This window comes from Sinohyriopsis cumingii, chromosome 12, assembly GCF_028554795.1.
Source record: "Sinohyriopsis cumingii isolate HCF-2022 chromosome 12, ASM2855479v2, whole genome shotgun sequence".
Lineage (NCBI taxonomy): Eukaryota > Metazoa > Mollusca > Bivalvia > Unionida > Unionidae > Sinohyriopsis > Sinohyriopsis cumingii.
Genome location: NC_142972.1, coordinates 122,771,121 through 122,786,796, shown reverse-complemented (window position 1 = coordinate 122,786,796; position 15,676 = coordinate 122,771,121). Strand labels below are relative to the sequence as shown.

The window sequence follows — 15,676 nt, the reverse complement described above, 5'->3', positions numbered from 1 at the left end:
GTGACTGGCAAGAGGGCGACGTCATAGGCCCGTCATGCATAATGAAAAATTCTGTCCAATCGTTGTTTAGGGGGTTACAAGTTGGTATAAACGGGCAAGAAGTCTGTAGTGACGCACAATAAGTCACGTGACATCTTTTTATCTCTTTCGTCATTAAAATGACGTCATTTAAGAAGTTCTGCTCGAATTGGACGATTTAAAACAGTAAAATGTGCACACTGAACGTCAGTACGAATATATATGGCATATATTTCTATTTTGTAGATACTTAAGTTTGCCAAATTGAAATAACCAGAGTTATGGGCACCTGATAGCACTTTTTTTTCAGCCATTGCACGGATTGCTCGTGCAAAGGGTGATATAAAAGCCGTTATGGCAATGGAAACAGATCGGCGTGCTTATAGATAGGAAGTAGTTATGAGACCGTTTTCAAATGAACATTTTTATACGGTTTCTTCCACGTACAATAAAAAATAAGATCACACGCCCCGGGATTAGTATAATGTATGTCTTTATTAATTTAACATTATAAAATATCAATAATGAAAACACATTTCATGTATACGCTCCAGAAGTGTGTGCGTGTGTGAATATATATGTATGTATGTATGTATGTATGTATGTATATATATATATATATATATATATATATATATATATATATATATATATATATATATATATATATATATATATATATATATATATATATATATATATATCTGTGTGTGTGTGTGTGTGTGTGTGTGTGTGTGTGTAAACGATATAAAAGATACGAATGAAAACTATGTATCAACTCACTATTCAAGGTCAGATTGTGATGATTTTTAAAACAGAAACATCTAATTGTATCTGTGACTTGAATTTGTCCACTGTATTAACAACAAAGCTCGGCACCTTCCGAAAGTTTCTTCATTCGATCTTTAAATCATTAATTGAGTACAGAGGGTAATTATCCGGAACATCACTAGAACAAACGTTTACAACCGAACCCATCTCCAAAAAGATATTTAACAAGAAACATCTTTTCTTTTCCTTTATTCAGTTCATCTGAAAGAGTTGTATATATTTTCTATCTCGTCTTTTCCACTGTAATTTTTTTTTTTAACGCAAGATAATCCTTCTGATTCATATAAATGTATGATAAGTGTCTCTTAACATTTTAACATTTTCCATTTAACACTTTACATTTCGTAATCATGTATTCAATTATATCATAAAATGTATTTTATTTTTCGACATCCTTACTGCAATTACATACAACTGACAGTGATGGTAGAAAGGTGTTTTCGATCTATATTGTTGAACAACATTGATGGACTGTATTCAAATAACAATCCGAGGCATGTATAATTTGGTAATCTCTGAAGCCCGTTTGAAATATCCAAATTATTTTATATTTTTAATTTAAAAAAAAATTAAAAATTGAAATTATATACAGCATGAATTCTATTAGAAAAATATTTGTTTTCGGAAATTGTGATATTGTTTTGTTTACAGTGAATTGACCATTGATATATTGTACAGGAATTTACGCGAAATATTTCTGGGGACACGAGAAAATGCTCATCAGCCAGTGAAGATCATTGGATATATTTTGCGAATGTGAATACCGACCTTTAACTGAAACGTTCCTACTTACGTATATACTCAAATATTTTATATACAGTATAAAAGTTACTTTAATAAAAGCAAACTGGATTCTACGACGAAGATTGACGGTACGTAATCAATATTTTCTTTAAAGATTTGTATTCAAATCTATGCAGCACAGCCCCGGCCTAAAGACAAGGCGAACGAGGCAACCCCCTTGGGCCCCGAGCTTTCAGGAAATAAATCCTCAATGCAATTGTTTTGGTTGGGGCCTCTCTCATCGTTTGCTGCCTTGGGGCTCCGCATACTGCCTTGGGCCTCGCACATCCGGGCCTGATGCAGCAAATTAGTCCAATATTTCTTAATTGTAAACTTGCAATAACGAGTAAGATGAACAGGAAGATCATAATTTTATTACAAGTATCCATATTTTCTCCATGTCTTCTCCCAAAATATATCCAACCATTGCGAAGGAAAATAAATAAATAAATAAAAAGGTGCTAGCTTTTTAAGTGTAACTAAATTTTATTTGCCTAATATATTTAGAATGATGGTTTGGCAGCATTATATGCAACCGACAAAATACGATAAAAATATTGTAATATTTAATAACGTCAGCAATATCGTGGAAACATCTGTCACTGACAAAATTAATAACATGTTCGGGGTAAATATTTTCCGAAGAAAGTTGCATTCTTCGTGAAGCAAAAAGTGAAGATTTTTAGGATGAAATATGATTGTTTTGTTGACTTTTTTTTCTTCAGAACAAAGCATGGATAGCAGTCTTCATAAAAGGAACTCTCTCGTGAAAATAAGTCACGTTATCATGTTATTCACGCAGAGGGCAAAATCTTCGCAAACAGTAATTTTCTTCATTGAGAAATATTATTGTTTCATGACAATTGCAGCTTTGGGGCGGAGAAAGAAGACTCCTATGGCAAAGAATCTTCAGGAAAAATGACTTCATCTTTCACAGATTTCGTCGAGTATAAAACTATTTATGAAATTAAGTGGTCACTTTCTTCAAAAAGAATTATGAGATTAATAGCCTGAGACAAAGTCGCGAATGAAAACCGTTCTTGGTGAACAAAAATGCTTTTTTTTTTTCTTTCGCGAAAACTGGTCGTTTACGTGAATTTCTTCCCGCGCAAACAATCACTGCGTTACTGATGGTCCATCAACGATCATAAACAAAATTAAGTCTGCAAAACGTTCGAACCGGGACGAATGATTAAATATTTTTCGTATTTCCACATAGTTGCTATTGGAACTTATCATACATAACACTAGTTAACAATAGTGAAACACAATATGTTATATAAAAAAACAACAACTAAGCTTTAAAAAATAATTCTCAACAGTTTCCTTCCAAAACGTTTTTATGTTCTTACTTTTCAAACAAATGATATTTGTGCAGGCTGAAACATAGTTAGCATTGAGTTTACTACGCATGTCTCTGAAAGGCCTACGTGAAGGTCATTCTATTCACTTCAGTGATACAATAGGACACAAGCATACCTACAAATAAGTTATCTGAAATATTTTTTAAAGATGTGCTATTTATTTGTGTGAGGAGAACATACAGTATTAGGAAACACAAATTAAGGTTGCGATCGCGTGACCTATTTCTGCTCGAGTTCCCGACTTGCAATGGCTGCGAATTGTTACCTCAAGGTCAGTTGAATGCCACACTTACGGCGCATGACTCATACGCGAGTTTCCAGAACATCGACTGCAGTACAGCACTCAGTTCACCGACGCATTAACGGCCTTTCGGATAGAGTTAGCTACATGTACACAATATAGATCCCGATCGCCTACTCGGAATGGCAAATACATATGCACAAAAGGGGCCCTCACAGGGGGTAGCGTTCTTGATCGCATAACAATGAATGCTAACATATAGTGCTTCGTTTGCATTGGAAGCTTTATGCCATCAATAGTTCTGTGTCTGAGAATTGTTGACACGCACGGTTTTTCAAACTTATAACTTTTATTTATTTATAAAATGTTCTACTTGCCATTTTCTATTCAGTCTTTTCGCTATAAATAAAATAGAAGAGACGGCACAAGAAGGTGGGTTTGGACATTGTAAGTGGTTTGTTTTGCTTTGACGTTCTTCGTCTCTCTCTAAAGAAATAGGGGTTGGGTAAAACGGGGGCTGGGAGGGTGCGGGATGTCAAAAAAGCAGGAGATCGTTTGATGAAGTAGCCAGTGGTATCTTTACATCTTTATGCCCATCTATCGTTTTTCAGATTTACCTTATATTACCAATACAACAACGAGGAAGCAAGTGAAGATACCACGACATGAGGTGGGGATGGAGTAGGATAGACAATGTCGCTTTCAGTGTGACATGTCACGACTTGTACTTGACAAGATTTTCCATCGATACCAGGGCATTCAAATGGTGCCTACAAACAGGTCCTCGCCACGCCTTTTTTAATCATCCGGTTACTCGGTCTTGGTTTGAAATGTGCTTATATCCCGAGTTGAAATGTTTACTTCATATTGGAAGACCAGATCGACAGTCAGGATTGTACTCATGAACGAACTAGTGTGTGTGTGTGTGTGTGTGTGTAAAATTTGCACTTTAGAGTCAACCACCCTCACCCCTTTTCACAGACAGTTCCTGCCGCAGAAAATAAACCACCCGCACTCACCCTGGTAAGAAAACACTCCATTTTCCTGTTTCTTCGTTGTTGTTGTTGTTAGTGGTGATATGTGTGTTTCACGATTCAGAAGCACAAGTGTGTCTAGCATACTTACTGGTAATCTATACATGTACAAAAATGGCAATGACTGGGTTTTATTATAGTGTTTTATAGTCGGACGTTCTGCAACTTTAAGTGAAAACTGGACATATTAGACTAAGTGTGTGTGTGTGTGTTGGATTTTTAACGTAGCTTTAAACCCCACAACAACAACAACTACATAAATTCATTTGTATTGCTACGATGTCCGCAGTGTGACAGTTAATTGTGATGTCAAGCACTGGGGCACCATGCCGCAGACAGTGCCGAGTTACCAAATAGCCTGGCAGAGTAGGCACCGGTCTAGGGGCCCCGCGACAATGGATCAAAATAATATTGATGATATATATTAAGAGATAATTTGCGAAGGGGGCCTCAAAAATGTCGACTGTCTAAGGGCCCAAGGGCCTCCACAGGGCTTAATCCGGCACTGGCCGCAGATATGCAGCATGTTGTCTCACAGTCCTATTATCCTGACATCAGGCCGACCAGTCCTTACACTAACCTCCTAATGCTGAGTGCCAATCGTAGCAGGACTAAATACTTAAAAATACTGCTTGCTAGCTGCATATTCTCGTAATAGTTTAATGAGTTTAATGAGAGAGAGAGAATAAAATACCGGAAAATATATATATATATATATATATATATATATATATATATATATATATATATATATATATATATATATATAGTCATGCTTGTCTAAGAAGGGAAATACTATTAATTTAATAATTATTATTTATTACTGTTGAATATCAATTAACACCATTGAATTTAGGAGCCAGAGCTGTTCATCTCGACAACATAAAGCAATGGTGTAGAGCCGTGGGAACGGCATTATTTTACGGTTTTTTGCGCGCTCCTTTAAGCTTTATGGCCCCCCCCCCCCCGCCCCCATCGCATCTGGGTAACAGGCTTTCACTCACTTTGTTATTGCGTTTTATCACGTGTTTATTTAGCACCACACACACACACACCTTGTATGGTTGAATTGAAGTTGTTCGCAATTTCGACACTTTAAAGGCTGTTAATCTAACATGTTTATAGTTACGGTGTAGTACTATGATATCATGGATTATGAGGTCCACGTTCAGTTTCTAATTTTCAAACACTTAATGTCCATACAATTATATAACCTCATGAAGATTATAGAATCCCGGTTTACATCTCCACCCCTATCATTGATCCTTGCCATATTTCCCAATGGGCGTATCAAAAGAGTGTCGGATGAGGGGTGGGGGTGGACAAAGCCAAATTGAAAAGATACTGTATTTTGTAGGTTTACCCCTCGTGCACATCCATAGTAGTATACATTTATGATTTTATTATTTTTAAGTCAATCTTTAAGTGGCTGCGTGAGGGTTCGAGGCGCATCGGGGAAATTATCTTTAGTGGCGCACCTGCTTTGCTACACAGAACAGTTTTATGCCAGTTACCGACCACCACCACCCTCCCATACGTCTTTTGAAGAGTGGTCAGTTACACAAGGCGAAAGGGAAACGCCACTACTTACACGCGCGTGCATGCAACACATTTTGTTTGCCCCCAGTTCCTTTTTTATACCCTTGTGGAATAACTTATTTAATTTCTAAAGCCTTTATAGGTTAATTAAAGAATAAAATTAGGATGCTTTACCTTTGACGTGTGAATTTCTCTCGTGGATTGTTACGTTACTAGAATTTGCGTATTTTCTATGAGTAGCAAAACTAACCACTCCTATCCACCAGTTTTGCCAAATTTGATTAGAACTGAGAAACCCGAAACAGAAATGACGCCATATTCATATTTTGCGGTTCGAATACCTCTTTGTTTTGATATAGTCCCTTGGTAGATCAATAATAACAATTTAATTTACTTCCAGCAAACCTACTGTATATGCCCTACTGGGTGCTATGCTCCCGTCTGTTTCATAATAAACAAACACCAAGAACAAAAGGTGCAACATTACTATGTTTTAATGTACGAAAACTAAAACGCGGAAGAAAAAAATTAAAAAAAAACGTAAAATTTTTCAAGTCCATTGGTGCATGGAGGGATGCAGTTTTCTATGTAAAGTCTCCCAATATTGTTACGATTTTAGGGGTCACTACTGTAATTGACGGTGTGGTGTAGACAGTTACAACGAGGCTCTCTGTGGGGGAAATTTACAAGACGACGAACGTCCGCGAAATCTCATTACTATTTAATATTAGAGTTGTTTAACAACTGAATGAGTGCTACGGATATTTCGACTTCGACAAGGACATTCGTTGAGAGGCACAGGTGGGGAATTTGTGAAATGGTGACCATTGTATCAAATACTATCGTAGCATTATTTGCCAACAAAATGTATATCTTGCAGTGTGCAAGGTCAAATTCCGCCCGAAAGGTGGAATTGAACCACTCTGACGCTAGTCAGCTACAGGTTTGAAGCCTGCACCCTAGACCACTAAGGTTCATTCGGGCAATGATACATACCATTCGAGTCCTATTTAATGAAGAGGATAAATAAAACCGCAGCTGTAAGTCTGTGTAGATTTAAATGTTGAGAAACACATCAAATATATTAAATGTTCACATATCAAAATTACGAATCTACGCATGACATGTTCAAAATATATCTTTAAATGTTATTTGTAAGACATTAATGTTTTATTAAGTTATGGTATATAATTGGATAATGATGCATAGCGTTTTATCTACTTACATTTACAAGTAGTTTGAAAAAGAAATCAGGGGAAACAATCTAAAAGCCGCACAAAGATAATGACCCCCCTTTGACTTTCAACACACACACACGTTTTCCTTTCATGCTAACATGGATATTTAATACAACTTTTTTTGCAGCATTGCCTTGATGTTTTTATTGTGAATGATTCGTAGACATTAATGGATATTAATAAAAAGATTATCTGAAAGCGGTAATGTATTCCACATGTTAGATTTTTCTCTAAGACCACAGTCCGCAGTATGAGAACAAACATGTTCAAGAAATGACACACACACACACACACACATTAATTTTTAAAATTAAAATTAACAAAATCAGGAAATGATAAAATTTGGGATGAAATAAGTGGAACTGATGCATATTAGCATGAACAGCTACTTCCGCAACTCAATAAGGCATGTCCCCATCCTTATGTTAAATATCCGCACCCTCACCTAGTCCTACATGTAAGACCTGACGCTGATATTTATGTTGTGGGCGTCAATGTCTTACAGCCTAACTATGGGAGCTGTGTAGCTTTTTTATGTCGACTAACATCGTTACGAAAGTTAAAATTTTCAGGAATATTTCAAACAAATGGCAACTAAAATAACGACGCTTTTCTACAAAGTAAAGTCATAATGTTTTATTCAGACTTTACTTACTATGATGTCTTTTCTCTTATAAATTAAAATTCTCACAAAAGAAATGGACCTACTTTCAAGTTTCGTTGGCCTACATTTGAGTTGGCGAAGTAAGCCGGGAATGCCGAAATTGGGTTAAGTTGAAATATTATTCTTTAACGAAACGAATAAAAATATATCATGCCTATTGGAACTGTAAGTAACGGTTCGTTTCGTTCAAGAAACTTATCCCCAATATGTACCTACTGGAACTTACTTCGGCATACCTCGACTACTGTCGCATTGCAACAAATTCAAATGTATGTCAACGGAATGTAAAAATGCGTCCATTTGCTTATATCATATTTTCATTCCGCCAGGATAATGAAAGTGCAGTAAGTATATTAATTACACATACATTAGTGGAAGAGTGTCTGTGTAGGCTGCCAAGTGTGTGAGATGTTCCTGAAACTTTGATTACTCGTTCCGATGTCAACGACATCGGAACACGCTATACAAGGCCGTTATTTGGAGAGTAAGACATGGCACCTAAACAAAATCAACATGTGCTATGTCTTACATGTAGGACTACACCCTCACCCATGAATAGATAGTATTCACCATCTCCCAGGCCCGTGACTCATTGATTAAGACGCAGAATCCGCTATATATAACGTGTGCCACTGCTATGACTGATGTACAGTGTCTAATATTAAAAGGTTACTGAATTTAATTTTATGTGTATTTGATCTTTTTAACTGCTTCTCAGGGATCACAGGAGAGGAGGCCAAAGATTATCAACCTTTCGCACATGGTTACGATTGGGCGACTTCTCTCTCAAGTTTAGTATATTTCCACAGGAGGGTAATTTAGTGGGAGATAGAGTTACGGACAGCAGATGTATAGATGGACGAAGAGACAAGTATTTCACAGTATCTCCAATGCTAAGCTGGGGATAGTGATTTTATTTCACATCTTATGACTCTAATGTCTTGTGCTAAGTAACATAAAAGAGAGAAGAAACCCCCCCCCCCCAAGTTTTGTAAAATTCAATGAATAGTTTATATCCCTGTAATAGAAAGCGAACATTTTATAGAAACGTATGCGATTTTGATTACTGTCCAATATTACGACTCTATAGTCTTAAACAAAGCGAAAACCAGCAAGTTTTATAAAATTCAATAAACCGTTATCTACTAGCCAACACCCCATACACTGTACAAAACGCTTTGCGTACAGCCAAAATCACACGCATACTATTGGACGAAAAGGATATAATATAAACGAATGGGGTGAAATCACTTATACATAATATCAAACTCACCAGTAAACTATCCAACACACTAGTAAACTATCCAACACCCCCCACACACTATCCAACACGCATTGTGTATTGTTTCTAAAAATGTCCAAACCTACCATCGAAGGAAAAAGGGTATAAGGTAAAAGAAGGGATGAAATCACACAAGCATACTCTCCAACAATTCATCCGTACTATCAAACACCCACTTGTCTATATACTATACAACACCCACTTTTTTGTTACTATTCAACCATGATTCGATGGTGTGAATGTGTGTGTGTGTGTGTGTGTGTGTGTGTGTAACTTTTCCATTCTATAATAAATGAAAACAAAGAGACAGATCTATTGGTATAATCTCTTGAATCACAATGACAATTTCATAAGATATAATAAAAGTCCATATTTTCTTTCTTTCTTTCCTTCTTTCTTTCTTTCTTTCTTTCTTTCTTTCTTTTGACAGATACAGCCAGTATCTTGACTTTTTTCCGAGAGAAGTAGTCCGTAGTCTTATCTCAAATATACTTTCAAACGACTCTATGTAAATCTCTGATGAAAAGGGCAGTCTGCTTTTACTCTTCCGTCTTATTTTTTAGTTAGAAAGCTGGGTTTATATTATATACTCTTAGGGTGAGAAGCTCTCTCACTTTGTTTGGTGACGAGTATGTGTAAAGCTTTGTTAAATCAAAATTTGGAATTACACTGTTCAGCGAGAAACAGGAAGAAGAAGAAGAAACAAAGAGGCGACGACGACTGAAGTGTTAGCCCAAGTACATGACATTGATTTCGAAGATGACATGAGTGAACCTGAAACAATATCCTCTATATCATCTGCTACAAGACCGAGAGATTCTAGAACCACCATGAATGAAAGACACGAAAATATTATCATATTCGCAGAAATTGACGGCAAGAAAATTTAGAACCACGGCTTACACCTACACAATGGAAATTAAAGAGTTCTAGCCTGAAGTGCCACCCAAGAAGCAGCAGGTTTCATTTCAGATTCATGGAATTCCTTCTTAGAATTATTGAAATAACAATGCCAAGATAAAGGAAATGATCCATTACTCACGACATCGTTAAGTCTTTTGTTGGGACCTGGAATTTACACCGTCCAAAGTTATCGACAAAATTCAACATGTACAACAACCCCAAGACGAGTTTAACATGACAGATGGAAATGCCACTCTTCAAATGACGCAATTTTCACCTCCAAGAGGTAGTGGGTCACGTAGAAAAGTGTTACTGGAGGACATCTTTTGCAGTATTAAACGCAGTATCGTCCAGACAGAAAACTTATAAGACCAAATGTGATTAGTCCGTTTCATCGTTGTGAGGCGAACGCATGCCAAGAAGATCAAACCGCAGAATAGAAAAAAGCATGCGAGAGCATTTGACTATCGGACAGAGCCTAGCAAGGAAGAGACGCATACTCTTCTGTTAAAGCATCCAAAGAGACCGTGTGTGGCATTCCTGACATACAAAAACTTGACGACGTGTTGGTTCCTATATATACGTTGAAAGTGTATCCTCAAGTCTTCGAGGAGCTCTCTTGTTTCGAGTACCTGATTTCCCAGACGGAAAATACATTCACGTGTATCATTATCAAAAGCATTTTGATGCTATTACTAGTGTCACGGGATTTCTTTGATACAATTATTAGTCTGAGAAATGTAAACAACGATTTTGTTGTTGTTGTTGTTGTAGGGTTTAACGCCATTTTTCAGCACACGATAGGCTATACATGGCGGCCAGTATTAATGGTGGAGGAAGAACCCGGGAAAACCCCAGAAAGAACCACCGACCCACGAGAAGCTACTGGCAAGCTTTCTCACATACCCACATTGGCTGAATCCTAGACTCGAACCCACGCAGACAGAGGTGAGATGGCAGTGATCCTTAACGGAGAGCGCTTTAGACCACTCGGCCACTCGGGGCCACCAACGATTTTTCAGTCAGAACTAGTACATTTATTGCATAGAGAAGTCGGGGATGTTTAGCGCCAAAACTATACATTCCTCAAGGAAGAAATAAGAATTCATTGCTCGACTTGCTGACAAACCGACTTTTCACTAGCAACATCTCATGAAACAGGTTAATTAACAACAGAAAAATGCTTGCAGATAATTAAGATTGTGTTCCACTTGTGGACATCTTATTGGAACCAATAATTCAAAGGCACACGATTGTCCAGGAAAGAAAAGATGTCGTTTTTGTGACCAGATCATGGACTTTGATTATCAGTGTTACATCCAAAAATATGAATGAACTAGAAGAAGATTTAAAAATAACAAAAACGACCAGCACAAGAAGAAAAAGAAACAAGCGGATTGTATCTTTTTCTTTACTTTGAATGCACGCAAGAGACTGGGATTCACATCTCTAATTTGTGCGTAGCACATCGGAAGAAGCGACAGAGTTTGCACTGACGGAATCGTTTGGAAATGTCACCGTGACAGCCAATGGCCGTTTAAAATTGCATGGCTGAGAATATTTAGGAGGTGGAGTCCTTTACTTTAATGCCGACAGTTGTATCTACATCCATCGCTTCCACAACCATCATTCAAACATCGACGGAGACTGTATGCGTGCAAGGACGAGCACCCAGTAGACACTATTTTAATTTTTCTAGCGTCGGTCCCACAAATTACGATTACCAATATACAGACCGACAGGGAGAAACTCATACCAATACCAAAGTCCAAGTTATGACACTCAACTATCGATTGAGTCAAGTGGTTAACCTTTGACGTGCTGATAGAAGCATTACTGTGATGTTTTACCCCAACCCCTTGTATTATACATGTATTTATAAGTCTGTAAGTGGAGCCAGGTAAGCTTTGTTTTTCCAAGTACCTAAGTTGGCTAATCCTCTTACGTAATCCAGTCTTTGTTTGAGCTCTTGAGTGGAAATCTGGCGGGAATCGTTGTACATGGGAACACGTGACGTAGACAACTTCAAAGAGCCGGAAGCCGACAATGGTAGGCTGGACAGTACATGGGGACACACAGACTGACATTTTTATGATTGACAGTTCGATCAAATGACCAGAGTCCGTCGCCATCCAATCGGGATGCGTTGTAGGTGGGACTTGATTCGAGAAACTGGCATAAGACTTGTACAAGCCTGAAATTCGTCAGTTGGTGTTTAAGAGTCGCAGTGACACACACTCCGTTAGCCATTCGTAAAAATTGGCGGAATTTAGGAAATTCATGAAATAGCTTCGATCAGGAAGCTTTCGGGGGACGAAAGAATTTCAGAGAATTTCGGGGGACGAGAGAAGTTCAGAGAATTTCGGGTGACGGTGAGAGATACCGAGTGAATTTCGGGTGACCTCAAGGGATACAGTCAAGGGTTCCGGATACTAGAAGAGGAACCGGAAGTCAAGATAACGGCAAGGAACAAGGATTATAGAAGAGGAAGCGGAAGTGGAGATCACGAAAGGAGAGAAAGACAAGGGAACGAAGAGATTTAGATGAGTAGCACTCAAGAAGGGAAAAATCTCCTCACACTGTGAACTCAAATGATGATCAAAGGGATCATTGGGTGAAAGAGAGACATTGATTACTTTAAATTCTTTTAAATTTCATTTATTAAATTGTTATTGTTTAAATTTCATCTTTGTATTTCTTTTAATTTAACTGTCGGCATTGCTGACTGGGGGCTCGTAGCCATAAATATATTTAGTCAATAAATAATATAGTGTCCAGAATTAACCTTCTGAATAAGGACCAGGGGAACTTCTCATAATTTGTTAAAGTCTATAAGAAGAACCCCACCCCTAGACAACCACTACACCCCCACAATTACATTCCGGACAAATCAAGACTTTCTCGTGACAACTCAAGGTCCACACAAAATTGTACGTTTAGAAAACCACCAAATCGTCTGTCGACGTTTAGAAAAAGTCCATCAAATTGTGTACCAGAAACGCACGTGACTTTCAGACCACAACACTTTATCATACAGACACGCCGATCTCCAATTATAATAAGGGGAAATTTTCAGGACCAACACTTCATTGTGACTGCCAACGCCGATCTAGACAAATGATGAGTAATTCGACAAAGCAACCAAGTGAGGGACCTTCAACAGACTTCAAGTTCGATAATGTGTATTTATTAAAACAATCGCCCAAAGACATCCAAGGAATGACAAGTAAAAAACGTTAGTCCGAGCCGGTTTCGTCTACTTAAATGTGTAAAATGGTGAAACATTATTCAGCTACGCGCTACGCAGAAAGATTTGGATGCCATGACTTATATCTGCAATGTTGTAATCCTGTTGCAATGTTTCAACACTATAAAGGATTCTTCTACACGATGCAGACCTACAGGATTACAAAACTTGTTTACAGGCAGTGTCGCCTCAAAACGAAACTACTCCAAGACGTGTAGTATGTGAGTTAGTGACTAAAATCTTTTTGTTCCACTCTTTACCTCAAAGTAACCTTATTGAAGGACTAATATAAAAACTTCACATGCCACAAAGTTTGCCTTCAGTGTTATAACAAATTTCATTAGTGAAAGTGTTCAAGGCTTAGAGGATTACCATCCCCTTTACCAGAGCGTTCTTCACCACCTACGGTTCTATTCAATTTTGGGCGAAGACTTTTGTCTAACTTTATCCACGCTTGATTCTTGCTAAAGAGTGTGTAAAGCTACCTGATTACACAATCCAATTCACTACGGGAAAGATGTACGTGACTGGAAATGTCTTGGCTACGATGCTTGGATACAAGAAGTGGCTAATTAAGCCAAAGACATTGTGTGTCTTATTCCAAGAAAAGAAGTTCACTCATCACCAGTGCAAGAATTGAACATGAAGTTAAAGATAATTTTAAAAAATGTGGTAGAAGAAGAAGAACCCGAAACAGAGGAAAACAAAATTAACAGTCCACGAGAGTACAGTTGAAGAAATAGAAAAGAACGAGGGAGGAAAAAAGGACATTCCCGGGGAAATTAGAGACGATGAATTTTGTCGGAAGGGATCATCCATAAAGTACGTCTACAAAGATGGGGAAGGGGTTTGTTCAAATGCGGTCAACTGCGGACAAGGGGGAGGGGTGTAAAGAACCTTGCGGATGTCCGCAAGCTATTATTTTTTTTGTTATGATATTCTGTGTTGAACACCTGCATTAGGCCTATTGCGTGTATTCCAGTATTTTTTGCAGACATCCTTAAGTATAAATTATTTGTTAATTTTAATTTGTACGATTCATGCCACATACTTTATATGAATGGGTTGGCCTTGAAGCAGGCGGCTGGCTGCAGTAGCCACCACTACACTGCTGCTACGTACAGTACATCTGAAAGCATCGACTTCAGCTGCCTTCCGCACACGTGTGTGTTAATCAGTGACATAGGCAACGTACTTTTTAATAGAGTTTTTAATATTTATATTTTTCCAGCTAATATTATATATTATTTAAGAATATTCTTTATACTACCGATGCTAATAATGGATGTGCGTTATAAACTGTATAGCGACTTTAAGGATGCTTTCATCGCTGCAAACCCTGATCTGAAGGCAGATCGGGCACATATAGAATTGTAAACGAAATAAGGAAGAACTCAAAACCTTGATTTGAGTTTGGCATGCGAGAGCATCAGAAAGAAAAAGTAGTCTGATGAGCAAGTGGGCCCAAGCTGCCACACCTAAGACTAGTCTAAGCCAAAGATCAGATTCAACTACTTCGACTTTAACCACATCATCTCAGGACGTTTCGTCAACTGTGGTGATAATAAATATTAACGTTCAGTCAGAGGTGGAAGACACATCTTCTGCTGACGTAACAGCAAGAGAGACGGATGCCGAGATGCAAACGACAGAACTAGCATGTCTAGAGAAGAAGAAACCAATGTTCTACACCAGCACAAGACACCGCAAGCAATGAGTTAGAATCTGTCAACGCACAAATGGCTAGTCTTCTACAGGTAAAAACACTGGACTGTGGACAGCTGATATGGCACGTGTCCCACTAGGATTACTGGCAGCAAATAAGCAGGCGCCCATTCTGATGCACATAGAGTATCGTGTGCAGCTGACAGATCACGACTGGGTTATTGCTGAACGCCAAAACTGATCTCATCAGTCTATGTTGCATGTGTTATAAAACCAGGGGCTGTATCGTATTCAGGGCCGACTGATATCTTCTATTGCAGTGGGAAACATGACAGTAGCACACCAATGACACACGCTGCTGATTTTGAAGAACTCAAACAACTTCCTGATTTTCAGCCTGTTATGTGCATTAATGGATCAGTGAAGCCGATTGTGGTCATAACAGCAGATGGCGGTCCGGATGAGAACCCTCGATTTCCGAAAACACTAGCCGCAGCCTATCTAGCCTTCCATTACAACAACCTGGATGAGATTTTTGTTGCGTGCCATGCGCCAGGGAACTCTACCTACAGCACCGTCGAAGGACGCGTTGCTCCTCTGTCGTGCGACCTATCAGGATTGATCCTGCCTTATAATCATTATGGATCTCATTTGGACAACAATGGCAAGACATGCGATGTAGAGCCGAAAGGGCCTATTTCCAGAAGGCCGGTGAAGTGCTGGCAGAAATCTGGACCTCAACGGTTATTGATGGATTTGATGGGGTCGCATCTTTTGTATCCTGTGATGCAGGAAAAATGGACATCAGTCCACCGTCAGATGAGTGGTCAAATCGTCGCATTCAACAGTCGTAGTATTGCTTGCAGA

The 15,676-nt window shown here is 38.3% G+C and overlaps 1 non-coding gene across 1 annotated transcript; it reads right to left on the bottom strand.

The window, feature by feature from the left end:
- Positions 1–6,707: 6,707 nt before the first annotated feature.
- On the bottom strand, positions 6,708–6,794 carry Trnastop-uca (transfer RNA opal suppressor (anticodon UCA)). The gene has a single exon. It is a non-coding gene; the product is annotated as a tRNA-Sec (tRNA).
- Positions 6,795–15,676: the final 8,882 nt, after the last annotated feature.